A 14,813-nucleotide genomic window follows, 5' to 3' on the forward strand; every position below is an offset into this window, starting at 1 on the left:
GTAGTTTTGTTGGCAGAGTGCCAGCCCTGGAATAAAGGTCTCAAACCCTTACAAGTCACTTAACTCTGCTTGCCTCAGTTTCTGCATCTATAAATTGAGCAGGAGAAGGAAATGACAAACCAATTCAGTATCTTTGCCAAGAAAACCCCAAATGGGGTCATGAGAGTTGAATATTATTAATTGATTAAAGAACAACAATGAATATGTGTATGTTAACTCTTTATGGCATTCAAATATAGTGCCTTTAAAATATATTTAATACACATAATATATTTAAAGAGATAACTAGAATATATTAAGAGCAGCACAGCAAAGCAGACTGAGAGTTGGACTGGACAACCAATGTTTAAGCCAAAACCAAGTTTTGTTTATGTATAACCAAACCACATGCAGTGTAGTGCAGTCTGCCCATAACATCCCTCCCAGAGAGGGGATGGAGGAATTGATCCCATTGGCTGTTGGGAAGAGGGGAGGGGGAAGGGAGGAATCTCCTCAGGCACATGGAGAGGGGGAGGGGAAACAGTTCCTCCCAGAATCCCTCCTGATTTTTAGTAATGATTTCTGGCAAGTGATGGCAGGCATGCCCACAGAAAGGGCTCTGTGTGCCCTTTTTGGCATGCATGCCATAGGTTCACCATCATGATTCTAGGCCATTCTTTAAGATCGCTTGCTACAATGAAGATATTAGCCAATTGTGATATAGTTTCCTTAATTTGCAGTTTCTTGTCCCAGTGAAGCCAGAAGTCCTTATCCTACGCTAACTGTAACATATAGACATAAGCACATTCAGTGAATTAGCTAATTATGTGGCAGAAACTGTGCAAAGGGCTAGAATATGAATATTAAGGATAGGAATACAAATATGCAGCTTATGATTGCACTAAGACTTTTAGGACACCCTATGTTTCTTTTGTATATAATAAGTGTCCCAAAAGTCTTAGTTTGACTTTAAGATTTAGTAGCTTAATATAAATACATTTCACATACATAAGAATATTTAAAGAATAAGGATTTTCAAATGTGGTAGACTGTGCAATTTTTTCATAATTGTTATAAAAGAATAAAAAAATGCTACCTCAATAATCAATAATTGTATTTTATTGTTTATAAGATCTTTGGGAATACTTATATGTTTATAAGATCTTTGGGAATCAAAATAACAATGCTAATAATAGGAACACCGTACCTAATATAGCCCTTTAAGTTCTGCAAACACAATATAGACGTTGTCTCCTTTAATCTTCATAATAAGGCTGAGTGATAGGAGCTATTACTACTCTATTTTGCAGAAGAAGAAACTGAGCTTCATAGGGTTTAAGTAGTTATCAGGGATTATACAACTTGGAATCAATTAGCATTAATTAATTATTTTTTAACTGTCAAGTACTAATTATATCCTAGCCACTCCACTAGGCACTGGGGTACAAAAACATAAGTGAAATAATTCCTCCTCAAGGGGGAAAACCATAAATAACTATAAGTTAAAATTATTTATGCACAGCAAATTAATTTAGGGGTGAGGATGAGGAGCTGGGACATCAGGAAATATATCATATAACAGATTATACCTAGGCTCAACTTTGAGGAGAATGGCATCCCAAAAAGCAGACTTGAGAAAAAGGTGATTCTAAGTATGATTAACCTCTGTGAAGGCATGGAGGTGAGGGATGCAATATCATGAATTAGCATCATCACTAGAACATTTGGCAAGTTCATGAAGTACATGAAGGCAGACAATTTGGGCTAAGCTTGGAAAGTCAGGCCAGGCTGTGAATGAAGAGTATTAGATGTCAATAGGAGGAATTAGTGTTTGTTCTTTGGACCACAATGAACTTCTGGAGTTTTTGAGCAAGTGTGGGAGGCAGAAATCCAAACCAGTTCTTCCTGACTAGAAGTCCAGAGCCCTATTTATTATATACCTAAATACCTATATCTCATACATATATACATACATACATACATAAAAATACACATAGATATACACATATACAATACACATATGCACACATACTGCAAATATATACATACAGATAGATAGATGGATAGATACATACATACATACATATGGACATAGACATATAGAGCAAATACATAAAATATTCAGTGTCCTCAAGGCAAGAGTATTCTAGAATGAGTTTGAACTGGGAAGCAGGTTATTAAATTTTCAGTGTGAACGTTTGAATCTTGGAAATAGTCAAATGCTTCATATCAGGACTTGAATTATTCTTTAATGATTTTCTAGAGTTAGGAAATTGATGTGAAAATGATAATAATGTAGATTAAAAAATGTCTTTCATATATTTCTGATTCCCAAATCATCAGTTGCTAAACATTTGTAAAAATTATTAACTTTTGTATGCTCATTGGTGAATTCAGTTAATGGCATATGTTTATCTTATGATCTCTATCAAGGAAATATTTCAAAATTGGAAAATTATTACAAGATCCATTTCAATAATTAATTAAGCCAGGGTTAATTATTAAATTAATTAATTAAGTGATTAATTAGAAATCTAGTTTTAACTATTGCAATATAAATGTAAGTCATTCACTCCAATACTTAAACACGTACTCTACCAATTGGACAGTGCTAGGTTTGACAATATAAATTCAATGCAATCAAATAAGCATTGAACAAGAATAATTTGCAGAGTGCTGTATGCCAAGACTCAAAGAAAAAACAAAATTAAAAACAGTCCCTGGCATTTGGAGCATTTATTTTATTAGAAAAAATTTACTTGCCCTTAAAGAGTTTGACATAAAACTATGGAAAAGACTGATGAAAAACAAAACAAGACAAAAATATTCTACAATTTAGAATATTTTCAAATGGAATGAGGGTCCAAGTGACCTAGTAAATCCAAGAAGGAGTGATCACTTCTATTTAAAGGAAGAAAGAAAATGAGGAAGGAAGATGATGATACCTGAACTGGGCTTGGAAGAAAAAGAAACATTTTAAAGGGTAGAAACATGTCAGAATCTATTCTAAATTAGCAAGAATTTCTATAATTTTAAATTATCCTTTTCATTCCATCTTCAAATTGATATGAAGTATACTCCAAGAAAGATGAGTGGTAAGGGATAGGCAATTGAGGTTAAATGACTTGCCCAGGATCATATAGATAGGAAGTGTCTGAGGTCGTATTTGAACCCTAGAACTCATGTCGCCAGGCTTGGCTCTCTATCCAGTGAGTCACCCAGCTGACTCTAAATTCATAATTTTTTAAAAAGGCAAGATGAAATTAGAGAAAAAAAGTGAATTTTTTAGTTTGTCTAGATTACTGGAATGATAGAGGGAAGGAAACAGACATTTGTTGTGTCTCTTATGTGCTTAGCACTTCAGAAAAATTATCTCTTCATAACCACCATGGGACATGGTATTTTTATACTCCATTTTGCAGTTGAGGACACTATAGCAGACAGAGGTAAAGTGAATTGTCCAGAGTCCCACAGCTCGTTAAATATCTGAGATTAGATGTGAACAAAGATCCTCCTAACTCCAAACCCAGTTCTCTGTGTCTCCTAGCTGTTTTGATGAAGGGGAAAAGATTATAAAAGGTTTTTTTACACCTATTAATGAAATATAACATGTACCTTTCTTTGCAACTCATAGGTCAGCACGGTGCCTGTTAAACAGTAAACACTTAATAAATACTTGTTGACTGACTAAAGTAAGGTTGTGAAAGATCTTCAATGCCAGACTAAATTTGTATTTTATTCAGTAGATTTTTAATTTTTTGCCAGATTACATGTCAATAAAATTTTTGACAATCATTTTCTGACATTTGGTAATGCATCTTCTCTCCCTCTCTCCCAATCTTCCTCCCTACCCAAGACAGCAGGTAATATATGTTAGGCATATGTTTTCATATAAAATCTCTTTCCATGTTCATCATATTGTGAAAGAAGACATGTATTACTTATACTATAGAAAATTTCATAGAAGAAATAAAGTGAAGAATGGTATGTCTCAATCTGCATCCATAGTTCCTTCTATGGCAGTGCCTAACATTTTTCATCATGAATCCCTTGGGGGTTGTCCTGAAAATATCCTTTGCATTGTTGGTAGCAGTCAAGTTATTCAAAGATGATCATCATACACTACTATTATTATGTAAAACATTTGGTTCTGTTGGTTCTGCTCACTTCACTTCTTGTCACTTCATATAATTCTTTCCAGTTGTTTTTTTTGTGATTGTCTTTTTCATCAGTTCTTATGGCACAATAGTATTCCATTACAATCGTATACCACAACTTGTTCAATCATTCCTCTATTCAGCAGAAGTTTGAGGAACCATTGACAACTTTCGGAGAGGACCCTGATGTTTCACGCTACTAACTACACACCCTAAGTGGAAGCTAGAGATAACAGAAAGCAAATAAGTATTTTTGAGGGGTGAGGGGGAGTTCTATAGTTAGACCTGAATGTAGAAGGATGAACTAGAAATGCTAACTACAGGAACAAGGCCAAGTAAGAAGTTATACTGCTAGAGTCCAGATCTACAAAACTTGGTAATATGGATAAGGGAGCATAAAGGCACAAGTTCAGGAAAGATATCGAGGGAGAATAATAGAATTGTAATAATTATAGATGAGTGTAGACTCATCACTTTAATGTTTTCATTCTAGGACTTTGAAAAATGTACTTCCTCCCAGAATTACGGCAAACAATGATTCACTTTGCCAATGTAAAAATAGCTTAACAAGTGTACAAACAATTACTCTACAGAACATATTCGACTGCATTAAACAGATAAGTCAATTATGTGAAGCTTTATTTTAACAAAAAGAGGAAAAATTGATCCTAGACTCTTCAATTACAATCCATGTACTTTTTTACTTAAGTGTCTTATCTAATTTGAAATGGAAATAAAACGTAAAATTTTAAAATATTCTCTATGGTTCTGTTATGTGCTTCTGCTATGTTTAGTATCTTGAATGGGGCAATTTTTTGTATTAATGAAGTAATAAGCTAACAACCTGGTATCTTTCCTTTCATACTTGATGACACGCCACCAAACTTGCTCTTTATAAGAGAGGCTGTTGTCACATCAGTTGTCGAAACATTGTTTCCAAAAACTTTTTTCTCCAACATTCTGCTATACCAAATGGAATTGGATTGTCATTCTATCGAGTATAATATAGCAGCCCAAAAGGGCTAATGCCAATTTGGTCTCTATTAAAACCAAATTCTAGAAGGGGACTGTTGTGCCATTGTACTGTTTCCTGGTCAGAACATATCAGGGTATTAACACCAGTTCTGCATTTCATATTTTAGAAAGGACATTGATAAGGTAGAGACAAGTAGAAGTCAGTTGCAATGATGAGAAGCCTCAATTTCAAAGAACACAATGATCATTTTAAGGAATCGGGAATGTTAAGTATATAGAAAAGAAGCTCCAGATGAGAGAAGCTAGCTGTCTTCAAATATTTGAAAAGCTAAAGATTAGACTTATTCTCTTTGTCCCCCAAGAAAAGAATAAGAAGTTGCAATGCGGCAAATTTAGGTTTGACATTATATCAATTTTTAGAGAAAACATTTTCCTTACAATTACAAACCATCCAAAAGTAACAGAAATTGACTTAGGAAATGCTGGGGTACTCTTCAATTGTTGTCTCAAATCTTAGGTGATCACTGCTGAAGTACGTTACAAAAAGGATTTTTCTTGAATTTTTACATTTTTTTCTAACAATTCTGAAATTCTGTAATTTTTTAGTTGTGTCATGAAAATACTGTTTATCTTTTTTGCTAAAATTATAGACCTTTAAAGCTTAACACAATTTGGCTCCTCCCTATCTTTCCAGTTTGTATATGTGTGTGAGTTTTAACATTACTTCTCTTCAAAGACATTAGGATAATCCTACTGGCCTAATTTCTGTTCCTCACACACTATGCTTCATTTTCAACTGCTAAATATTTGAATTTGCTATCTTCCATGTCTAGTATATTTTCCCTAGACCTCTAAGAATTTCTGGGTTCCTTCATGACTCAGTTCAAATCCTTTCTTCTACTGGAGGCCTTTGCTATTATATTATATAATATCCACATTCTAATACCTTTACTTCTTACTCCATTTACACTATATACTTTCTATATTACATTCTATATTACATTCTAATACCTTTACTTCTTACTCCATTTACACTATATACATGTTGCATCCTCTATTAGAATACAAATTTCTTGAGGGTAAAGTCTGTTTTTGCTTTTTCTTTGCATCTTAAGCTCTTAATAGTACTCCTGTCATGGGGTAAATACTTAATAAATGGGAGGCAACTAAGTGGCTCAGTGGATAGAGTGCTAGGTCAGGAGTGAGAAATATGGGAAGTCAAATCTGTCCTCAGACACTTCCTAGTCATGTGACCCTGAGCAAATCATTTAACCTCTGTATAATTAGAGAAGTTTGTACCTTGGAATTCATCTCCTAGAATTCTTTCCTTGTCCAAAAATTCCTTTCCCCTTTTCGTTTATGTGCATCTTTATGTTATTGTTTATATAGTTCTTTAACTCCTCGCTGTCTCTCTCTCTGTTTTTGCTACCACGGCTGAGTTTAGCTAGCTTTTTAAACTTTAGTTACTATTAATAAACTTTATTAAATATAACTTAGTTATTGTTTATTAAATTTACCTCTCACTGTCTGACAAAAGGATTCACTCTCCACTGGAGAAGAAAATGACAAACCCCTCTAGTATATCTGCTAAGAAAACTCCATGGATAGCCGTGGGCCATTGGGTCACAAAGAGTCCAACACTACTAGAAGATTGAATAACAACCTAATAAATGTCTGTTGATTGATTACCAATAAGTTATTTTACATCTGGAACATATGAAAGATCTGATCAAAGAAATGGATGTTGAAAAAAAAGAGTTGGGCTAGTTATGCATGTGGAAGGGAAAATATATTTATAGCCATGTGCTCTATTGGCATGCATATAATGTCAAGGGAAATGGAGAATTTGTGGGTAAATATGAATGAGTTTTATCAAATGTATAAGTATCCAGATTTATTAAATTGCAGATAGTCAAAGAGGTATAATCATGGGAGAAAAGTTGAGAAATAGCTGTCTAAGACAGGATCAATTATGTGCTTTGTTTTTAGTTGTAAAAGTTATCCCTATCTTGCCTAAATCCTCCTCATAATGGAAATCAGAAACTGTTGTAAAATTAAGTCTTTTCTAGCACTAAGAGGTTGTGAACTCAATTCAGAGTCACAAAGTTAGTATATAGCAGGGATAGTACTTGAACCTAATTTTTCCTGACTTTAAGATACGCTCTATGGCTTGCTGTTCACTATTCCTTCTCAATATTATTATCATAAATAATTAAAATTCAAGTGCCTTTTAGAGAACTTGGCAGACTTAAAATGGATCAAAATTCTTATTTTAAAATGATATAAAATACTTTCTAGTCCTTAAACCTCGTTATACTTAAAACAATGTAGCCAGGCATGAAACATATTATAATATGATATATTCAGATTTCTATACCATTCTGTGCTGTTGCCCAAGGTTCATATTAAATATAGAATAGTATTACTTCTAAAAAGAATCTCATTAAAATCATATTTTTGGTACTTTTCGAAAAAGTGACTGGATTTAAAAATTAGAATGTATAACTCATGTACTGCTAATTTCAGGACAATATAATAGTTTAAACATTTTACAAAGGACATATCCTTTTCCTCTTATTCCTTATTATGTACACACATAGGCCATTTTATTTTCTCTTTCTGAGTTATATTCCAATGTATTTTATTCCAGGATAAATGCTGTCAGAATCCTGAAAAAAGGTGCAGGAAATAATAAAAATTGGAGCTTTTTTCCATATGTATTAGCATTTTGGGGATTTAAAAAATATCAAATTCCTAGTAAGATTCAGACAGATTTACCACAGGTCTCAAACATTCACTAAGGCTACCACAGCCTCACAATATTTAGAGACAACTTTAATAACAATGAAATAAAATAAAAATAGCTTTAAATACATGTCAAGACGACATATTCAATTAACAGTTACTAAATCTAAGAAAATATAAGCATTTTTGCAACTTTTCACTTGGCAACATTTTGTTAAAAATAAAGAAAAATAAAAAGCAATAGCACAAACAAAAACTGTAGTCTTAAGGTGAGCTGAATAGGGGAGAGGAAAGAGTAGGATAAAGAAAACAAAACCCTAGAGAAAGTAAAAAAAAAAAAAAAAGATTCTGCAGGGTTGGTTACTCAGCATTAAAAAAAAAAAAACACATCAATAAGCAATTTGTGTTATATAACATGTCTGTGGTAACGGTGGCAACAATGCCATTAAAGAAAATCTCAGAATCTGAGGACAGTCTAATTTCTTTAAAAAAACAAAAAAGTGTTCTCTGAAGGCTGATGATGATAACTTCAGTATATTGCATATTGGCCTCTATAGATTTTTAAAAGTGGTAGTGATGTAGCAATTGCAAAATATGATCATCAGGATAAGTGATCTTTTGGAGCTCTGCCTAATAAGTCATTTAAATGGGATTTTAACATGAATCTTCATTAAGTATAGCTACACAGGTTTGAAGAGTTTCTTATCTCTTTTAAAGCATCATTTCCTATTCATATATAAAATGCCATTTTTTAGAGGGGAAAAGACAAATAACCTGCTCAGAAATAATAATTTTGCTTATTGAGCAGATTTTCTGACATATCAAATTCAGCTGTACATATTAATCAATTATTCAGCATCATTCAGAGGTTTTACTTAACATATATGAAGTCACATTTAATTTAACCTTACCTTTACTTTTACTTGATTTTCCTATTTAGTTTATAAGTTCAAAATTTAATTTTGGAGCCTGATTACATTTCTTTAAATCAATAATTATATTGTTTCCCTTGTACTCTCTTGTGGAATACTAAGAATAAATTTCTCAAAATTCACTTTTGCTTCAATCTAACTTAATTGTTATAGACCAATAAAATCTGAGTATATGAAACTTAACCACAATGTCAATGCTACATTTTGTGACTATATATACTGATATAATTATAACATCTTCCATTCTGTCATGATGCACTTAACCATTGTCATGAGAATTAATGAAACATATCAATTTCTGTTCTCTAAGCTGCTTTTTCACAATAAATGTTATTGTAGTTTTTAAGTTCCTATAAACTGTCACGAAATGTTAGTTCCAAATTTTATCATTGTCAGATTATAGTATAATATACTTTCTAAAAATAATTACATATGAAATACATGTTACTAATTTCCTATAAGAATGATTTTTGCTCATATATGTGTATGTATATACACATACATTTATATATGATATATAATATGAAATGAAATGAAAAAATATCTACTCTGTGCCATTGTGTATTAAGTGTAAGAGATACAATTGGGAGATAAAATAATCCTTGCTTTTAAGGAGTTCACATTCTAATTGAGTTTAAAAATAATAATAATAAGTTCTATTTTATAATGGATGAAAAGACCACAAGGTATTTAGATATACACATACACCCCCACACACATTCCACATCAGAGATTAAGAGGGAGTTTCCAGAAGGTGAACAATAGAAACTACATTTGATTTCCAATAGCTTTCTTTTTAACTAGAAAGTGTCCCACCTTCCAGAGAATTAAAATGAATGAGACTGTTTAGATTTTCATTTTAAGAATGCCAAGTATTCCAGTAACTTCATCTTATTTTTATGACTCTTCTGTCCTGTACATATTTTCACTTTCATTGCTTTCAGACATAGAATACTTGGCAATTGTCTATATCTCAATACTCATTGCTATAATCAAATCCACTTAACATGTCAGAACTGCACTTTAGGAAAATCATTTTGCTAACAGAATAGAGAGTGTATTGGAGAGGAGGGACTCAAAACAAGAAGGCCAGTCCAAGAGGTGATGAGGTCCTGCATAACAATGGTGGCAATATCAGAGAAGAGAAAGGGGTATATTAGAAAGATATTACTAAGGTGAAGTCAAGAGGTTTTATGAACTATGAGGGGTCAGGGACGACAACTCCAATGAGAACTTTGGGAGAATAATGTTCTCATTTGTAATAGAGAAACACTTTTGAAGTAGGGATTAATGTTTATGGAGAATAGCAGTAAGATCAACTTTAGACTTGTTGAATTTAAGATGTCTACCACTTTGAGATGTCTGAAAAAACATTAGAGATGCAATAATGAAGGTCAGCAAAGAGATCTGAGAATAGATAGATTTGAAAATTATCAACAACTAAGTCATTGTGTCCAAGAAGATTATCAAAATAGGTAGGATAGAGAGATAGCCCAGGATATCTGTGGAACTTTTTCAAAAATAGAGTTTGCGACCTGCATGAAGATCCAGTGAAGGACAATAAGTCAGAAAATTAGGAAAGAAACAGTAGAGACTATTATCCTGAAAATCTACAGAAGAAAGTGTAATGGAGAAGAAAGTAATTGACATTGTCAAAAGCAGCACAAGTCAATAAGAATGAAAATGTGAACACATTTGTCATAGACATTAAAAGGTTAATGACAACTATGGATAGATAAATTTTGGTGGAATAATGAGGTCAGAATCTGGATTGTAGAGTACTAAGAAGAGAGTAGGAAAAAGAGTTGAGTCAAATAGGTATCTTTCTTAAGGAATTTAGCCACAAAAGCAAGAAGAAATATAGAATGATAATTAGTGAGGATAGAAAGATCAAGTGAGGTTTTTTTGGAGCATATTTTTAGGTGGTAGAATCCACTTGTCAGGGAGCAATGGAATATAAGTAAGAAACTGGAGAAGACAGAGGAATTTTGCTGTTGGTAGAGGCAGAATGGAATATGATCACGTGAGTAAGTAAAGGAGTTTGCCTCTTTAAGTAGTATTGCCACTTCTCTGAATGAAACAGAAATGAAGTTGGAGGTTGTGACAGAAGGCATCTCAGTGAAATAGCATGAGGAAGGGATAGAATAATGACTTCAACTTTTTTTCTATAAGATATTAGATATAGTTCTCAGGTGAAAATATGTAATGAAGGGGAGCAATGAGAGATTTGAGGAGAGATGAAAAGTATTAGAAGAGTACCTATAAAGAATGAAATAGTGAGTTAATACAGGAAATATAAAAATAGGCTGGCAGCTATGAGGGCCCAGAAACGTTTCCAGTGCTCTTTATCAGAAAAAATACATGATTTATTTCATTTTCACTCCATTGCATTGGTGTGGAAACAAGATAAAAGATGATGTATTAGAATCAAGACTAAAGATTGACAAGACACAATTGGAGACACAACAAGATGGCTGGGGTTTCAAGAAAAGGGGAAAGTATAGAGAGAAAATGGTTCACTGAGAAGTTAAGATAAGGAAAAGAGGAGAGTGGCTATTACAGATGTGATGACTTGGAAGAGAAAAGAAGTGTCATGGGATTGGAAAGGACAGAGGATGGATGAAGAGTATGATTTGGTGTGGTACACAGGGATAGGAAGAAAACCAATAGATAATGTTTAGATGAGGTGATTTCAGAATTCTTGAATATGGAGGCAGTGCATTTGTAGGTGATGAAAAGTTCAAGGTAATTATCATATGTCATTCAGTAGGATAAAGGAATATGGCATGGAAATTGAGAAAACTGAAGAAACTGAGAAACTGAACTAAGATGTAGGAAGATTCAAAATAGATCTGGAAATACCCTAGTATGAGAGCAGAAGATGGGGAAAGAAAAATTGTGAGCCCAGATGCTGTACTCATTGAGGAAGGAAGAGAAGTTACCTGGCAGTATATTTGAATTTTATTCCAATAGCTTATATTGTTATAGAACAGTGATGGGCAAACTATGGCCCACAGACCAGATGTGGTCCCTTGAAATGTTCTATTGGCCATGACATTATTCCTAATCTGACGAATACAATGAGTAGGATACAATACAATGAAACTTCAAAAGAGTTGCCTTAGAAGCAGACTGACAGATAAGCATTTCCTTTCCTTCAGCTCCATCTTTAAAAAGTTTGCCCATCGCTATTAAAAAGAGATTACTATTCTTTAGTTAGTACAATGGTTTAAACAACCTTCTAATAAGACTATATGGCTGCCTTGAGTCTGTCTTTTTCAAAGTAATCAAATCTTCAAAAAGTCTGCTATTTCCTTCCAATTAAAAAAAATTCAGACTTTTTGAGGAGGATCATTATCCCTCTGTATTTTTTATGTGCCTCAGATGGATCTAGAGTTTTGATCCAGAAGTGGATTAGTAAATGTTTTAGTACAGATGTTTGACAAAACTCATATAAATTACATCTTTCTTTTTCACTAGCCTTTTCTTACCCTAATCTAAACCAAATACAAAGTTCTGTACATTTGTATCAATCCAAACAAGTTTTTTCTGCCCCCCAGAAACTCTATAATTCAAATTTTTATTATAAATGGTTGGATGTCAAAATGTATTTTGTATTTACTTATAACTAAGTTATTCCCTCTTCCATAGTTGAATTGAATTTCTCAATTGAAGGTAACCTACTTACAATGAAGCAGGAAATGAAGTTGAGTGAATGACCCTCAGTCTCTATGGTACATAGTCAGTGAATTAAATGTTAGCTATGCAGACTTTCAGAATTAATTCAACACCTAATTTGACCTCATGCCAACCTTTATCATGAAAGTTTTCACTCAATCCTCTGACTAGGCTAAGAAAATACAGAGGACAGCACAGGAGCCAGAAGAGAAGAGGCAGCAATTGTGAGCGGGATTCTCAAAGATACTTGGCAAGTAGACAAATATAAACTTTGTCTGGATTGCAATTTTATCCAAGGCACTAGAGGAAGACGTGCCAATACCTAATTTAAGATAAGATTAGTTTCGAAGGCTATATTACATATCTAGAACTATTCCCAATTTAGCACTGTCCTCTTTTTGCTAACAGGAATGAATATGAGAAATACAAAAAGAGAAAAAGGAAAAAGGAGAAGCATATGCCCCATTTTCTCCTTCGTCATTATAATTATTGTACCTTTCAATATACCCTTCATAAGTATGTAGAGAATATTTTGCCTGAGTATGACTAAGACTATATAGGTAAGTTCCTATTTTTAAAGTTTGTTAGTCTACACTAATGGAATGGAAATTCTGATTGAGAGTAGAGGGATATAAGATTAGTACACTGAGAAGGAACTAAAAGTAGGCATTAAAATTTAGATTATATTAAAAAATGGATTGGAGGATATAAAAAGCAAATAGTTCAAAATTGAATTCAATAAATCATGAATGGCAAAAGAAAATGAAAAGGTAGCTTCCAGAAGAAGAGAACAAGTTGTGGTATATGATTGTGATGGAATATTGTTGTGCTATAAGAAATGACAAATAGGATGGTTTCAGAAAAGTCCGCAAAGACTTATATCAAATGATGCAAAGTAAGCTGAACAGAGCCAAAATAGCATTGTAACAATAACAAAAATATTGCATGATCAATTGTGAATAATTTAGCTATTTTGGGCAATAGAATGATATATGACAATTCCAAAAAATTCAATCCACCTCCAGAGAATAAGTGATAGAATCTGAATACAGACTGAATAATACTTTTTAAGCTTTGTATTTCTTTTTTGGTTTGTGTTCTTTTTTGCAACATGGCTAATAGGGAAATATGTTATACATGACTGTCTATGTATAATCTATCTTATATTCAAAAGCAGTGGTTCCCAAACTTTTTTGGCCTACCACCCCCTTTCCAGAAAAAAATATTACTTAGCCTCCTGGAAATTAATTTTTTAAAATTTTAATAGCAATTAATAGGAAAGATAAATGCACCTGTGGCCATCACTCATCTCCTGGATTGCTGCAGCACCCACCAGGGGGTGGTAGCACCCACTTTGGGAATCAGTGTTCTAAAGCAAGGGTAAGAGGAGAGAAAGGGGAGGGAATTTGGAATTCAAAACATTATTCAAAATACATATTAAAATTGTCTTTAGTTGTAATTGAATAAAAATATTTTTAAAAAATCAATTCTATTCAATCATTTTTTAAGTATCTACTATGTATGAGATGCAATACTAAGCGCTGAGGATAAAAAAAAGAAAAAGAAAGTCCCTGTCCTCAAGTTGCTTATGATATAATGGGAAAAGCAACTTAAAAATGATGGGTAGAAGGCAAGGAAGGTTTATCAAAGGGTACCCCTGTGTAAGAGTATTTTGTTCCATGTAGGTGAAACCAGGCAGAATGGACAGATAGAAAATGAAGTGGGCTGTCAGTCCTTTATAAAAGAAGGATTTAGGAGTTTGGCACTCCACCCTGCAGTGCTCCACTCAAAGGGAGGGGAGGTTGAAGAAGTAATGTCTTCCCTCCTCAAGACCCCCATATATTCTCTTCTCCCTTTTCTTTCAGCTGAGGATCTTGGTTGGATTTTAATTGAGAAATTGAGATCATTTGTTGTGAGTTCACTCTTCTCTCATTCTCTTCAGCTTAAAATTTCTTAATATCATCTCCCACTCTCTCCTCTTATTTCTAAGTCCCTAGTTATTACATAGCTCTTCTTTTTGCCAAAGTTAGTTTCTCTACCTGATCCCATTTCCATCTTTTTTTGGTCTTCTACATCAGATTGCATCCTCAGACATTACTCCTCTTCCTCTCTCTCTCTTCCTCTCTCTCTCTCTCTCTCTCTCTCTCTCTCTCTCTCTCTCTCTCTCTCTCTTCCTTCAACTCTCCAATTGATTCCTTGCATACTGTCTTCATATGTTTCCATATCTCCCCCATCATTAAAAATCTTCACTTGACCCTACTATCCTCTCAAGCTATTTTACTATGTCTTCTCCCCTTTGCAGCCAAATTCTTGAAGAGGATATCTAAAATTTTTGCTTCCATTTACA

The 14,813-nt window shown here is 33.4% G+C and overlaps 1 protein-coding gene across 1 annotated transcript in view; it reads right to left on the reverse strand.

Moving 5' to 3' along the window:
* Positions 1 to 14,813, reverse strand: part of PCLO (piccolo presynaptic cytomatrix protein) — a 555,993-nt gene that overhangs the window by 305,906 nt on the left and 235,274 nt on the right. The window lies entirely within an intron of this gene.

The sequence above is a fragment of the Gracilinanus agilis genome, chromosome 5 (assembly GCF_016433145.1).
Source record: "Gracilinanus agilis isolate LMUSP501 chromosome 5, AgileGrace, whole genome shotgun sequence".
NCBI lineage: Eukaryota > Metazoa > Chordata > Mammalia > Didelphimorphia > Didelphidae > Gracilinanus > Gracilinanus agilis.